The sequence below is a fragment of the Somniosus microcephalus genome, chromosome 1 (assembly GCF_052327205.1).
Source record: "Somniosus microcephalus isolate GS21.2 chromosome 1, FLI_Smic_1.0, whole genome shotgun sequence".
NCBI lineage: Eukaryota > Metazoa > Chordata > Chondrichthyes > Squaliformes > Somniosidae > Somniosus > Somniosus microcephalus.
This window is the reverse complement of record NC_140987.1, coordinates 83,319,426-83,323,227: the sequence shown is the minus strand read 5'-3', so window position 1 is coordinate 83,323,227 and position 3,802 is coordinate 83,319,426.

Genomic DNA, 3,802 nt, shown 5'->3' with positions numbered 1-3,802 from the left:
TTTCCCCCCTCCCCTGAACATTTCCCCTCCCCTGAACATTCCCCTTCCCTGAACATTTCCCCTTCCCTGAACATTTCCCCTTCCCCTGAACAATCCCCCTCCCCTGAACATTCCCCCTCCCCTGAACATTTCTCCTCCCCTGAACAATCCCCCTCCCCTGAACATTTCCCCTTCCCCCGAACAATCCCCCTCCCCTGAACAATCCCCCTCCCCTGAACATTTCCTCCTCCCCTGAACATTTCCCCCTCCCCTGAACATTCCCCCTCCCCTGAACAATCCCCCTCCCCTGAACATTTCCCCTTCCCCCGAACAATCCTCCTCCCCTGAACATTTCCCCCTCCCCTGAACATTCCCCCTCCCCTGAACATTTCCCCCACCCCCCAATCCCCAGTTACTGCCGTGCATGGCTGTTGAAGTGACCAGGAGCAGAGCTGTTAGCTGCAGGGAGCTGTTAGAATTGACATTTAATGATATTTTTCAAGAGCAAACCAGTTTGCAAACCCGTTTAAGGATATAGAGCTGTGTTTGTGTAAGAGGGTCGTGCACCCAAAATAGTTTTGAGCGGCCACTGCCGGGTCTACAACCAGCAATATCAGCATTTAATTTTGAGGGTTAAATAGTATTTTTCCCATGGGAGAATATAGCAAGTGTGAAGGAAGTAAATTGTAAATATATTGGCCCAGTAATTCCGGGCACAACGCGTGAGTACGGACGGGGTACTCACGCGTGTGCCCGTTGGAAGTGCCGGACTCCAGCATGCACAGCGCATGCGTGGGAAACCGACATTTCCTCTCCATCGAACTAAGGGGTTAAGAGGTCCAACGCATGCGCGCAGGACTCTGCGCGCACGTGTTGAACTCCCTTCGTTTAGACAGGTTTGCGCGTGTGCAAGGGCCTGAACTTTTTGGAAATGAAAAAAGGAGGCGTAAGCAGTGGATTCTTGAAGGTAAGTGGTCTAATATTTAAAATTATTACATTTTTTCCATAGCTTCATTGTTTTTAAGGACTTTACAGTAAGGTAAGTTATTTTTAGACCCGAATTCGTAAAAAAAAAATTTTTTTTTAATTTTATTAATTGTTTTAAATAATTTTTTAAAGTTATTTATAGTTTATTTAATTATTGGGATGTTTTTTAAAATTTTAATTAAAGTTAAACTAGTCTTTTGGGTGCCCGTACTTTTCATGAGTTTGACAGTCTTTACTATCAAACTCATGAATGAGTTTCGCCTCCCCTGATTGGCTGCGGAGTGCTCACCTGATCCCAGCCGGCACATCGCATTAACTACGCCGCTGGATCAGGTAAGCACATCGCGTCAACATTGGAACCGGGCCAGTGACAGGAAATGCAAGCAGGCCCGGGCTTCAGATGTCAGCGCGCAGGGTGAGTGCAGATCGGGGGCTTGCACGCGCGGCAAGCACCCGATCCTAATTTCTGGCCCATTAAATTGGATTCAGAGAAAAAGTGGGTAATTTTAACTGCCAAAAATGGGTGGGTTTGGGTCGGGTGGGATGTCAAAATATTAAAAATCTTAAACTCGAACCCAACCTGCCTAAAACCCGTCCACTTCTGGTTTTAACGGAGATGGATGGAGGGTGGGCAACAACCCGCTCCCAGGAGGCAGGTCACTCATTTAGATATTTAAATGAGGCTGCATGTCTCAGATTTTACCTCCATTTTAAACTTTACGCTGACTGGCCGAGTTTCCCGGGCCTTGGGAAATCCGGCAGCTAATGGAAGGCAAGGACAGCTGGATCCAATGGCTGGTGTCTTTCCAGCACTGCCTGTGGGCCAGAAGGAGCAGGAGTGCTTTCCCCTCGCCCACCAAGCTTACATGTATACCACATCCACGGTTGGCTGACTCCCCCCAATCACCTGCGGTCGGACCCCCCTCAAGCCATGATCTGTCACCAACCCAGCCTTTCCGATCTCCCCAAACCCCCGTATTTCCGATCTCTCCCTCCTTCCTCTGCGCACCCCGGCTGCAGCGTCTGATTTCCCCCTGACCCTTCCAATCTCCACCACCCCCGACCCTTCCAATCTCCCCCCCACCCCCGACCCTTCCAATCTCCCCCCCCGACCCTTCCAATCTCCCCCCCGACCCTTCCAATCTCCCCCACCCCCGACCCTTCCGATCTCCCCCCCCGGCCCTTCCAATCTCCCCCCACCCCCGACCCTTCCAATCTCCCCCCCCGACCCTTCCAATCTCCCCCACCCCCGACCCTTCCGATCTCCCCTCCACCCCGACCCTTCCAATCTCCCCCCCACCCCGACCCTTCCGATCTCCCCCCACCCCCGACCCTTCCAATCTCCCCCCCGACCCTTCCAATCTCCCCCACCCCCGACCCTTCCGATCCCCCCCCACCCCCGACCCTTCCAATCTCCCCTCCACCCCGACCCTTCCAATCTCCCCCCCACCCCGACCCTTCCGATCTCCCCCCACCCCCGACCCTTCCGATCTCCCCCCGACCCTTCCAATCTCCCCCCCACCCCGACCCTTCCGATCTCCCCCCCACCCCGACCCTTCCGATCTCCCCCCCACCCCGACCCTTCCGATCTCCCCCCCACCCCGACCCTTCCGATCTCCCCCACACCCCCGACCCTTCCAATCTCCCCCCATCCCCGACCCTTCCAATCTCCCCCAACCCAAAGCAAAGAATAACTAAAAGATTAATTAAGAAAGGGAAGATAGATTATGAAAGTAAACTAGCAAAAAATATAAAAACAGATAGCAAGAGTTTCTACAGTTATATAAAAAGAAAAAGGGTGGCTAAAGTGAGTGTTGGTCCCTTAGAGGACGAGACCGGGAAATTAGTGGTGGGGAACATGGAGATGGCAAAAACACTGAACAAATATTTTGTATCAGTCTTTACAGTAGAGGACACTAAAAATATCCCAACACTGGACAAACAGGGGGCTATAGGGGAGGAGGAGCTAAACACGATTAAAATCACTAAGGAGGTGGTACGCGGTAAGATAATGGGACTTAAGGCGGATAAATCCCCCGGACCTGATGGCTTACATCCTAGGGTCTTGAGAGAAGTAGCGGTAGGGATTGCGGATGCATTGGTGGTAATTTTCCAAAACTCCCTGGATTCAGGAAAGGTCCCAGCAGATTGGAAAACTGCTAATGTAACGCCCTTATTTAAGAAGGGAGGTAGACAAAAGGCTGGAAACTATAGACCAGTTAGCCTAACATCTGTGGTTGGTAAAATGTTGGAGTCCATTATTAAGGAAGCAGTAACAGGACATTTGGATAAGCATAATTTAATCGGACAGAATCAGCATGGTTTTATGAAGGGGAAGTCATGTTTGACAAATTTGCTTGAATTCTTTGAGGACGTAACAAACAGGGTGGATAAAGGGGAACCAGTGGATGTGGTGTATTTGGACTTCCAAAAGGCATTTGACAAGGTGCCACACAAAAGATTACTGCACAAGATAAAAAATCACGGGATTGGGGGTAATATACTGGCATGGGTGGAAGATTGGCTATCTAACAGAAAACAGAGTTGGGATAAATGGTTCATTCTCGGGTTGGCAATCAGTAACTAGTGGTGTTCCGCAGGGGTCAGTGCTGGGACCCCAACTCTTTACAATCTATATTAACGATTTGGAGGAGGGGACCAAGTGCAACATATCCAAGTTTGCCGACAATACAAAGATGGGAGGGAAAGCAGTGAGTGAGGAAGACATAAATAACCTGCAAAAGGACATAGACAGGCTAAGTGAGTGGGCAGAAATTTGGCAGATGGAATATAATGTTGGAAAGTGTGAGGTTATGCACTTTGGCAGAAAAAAATC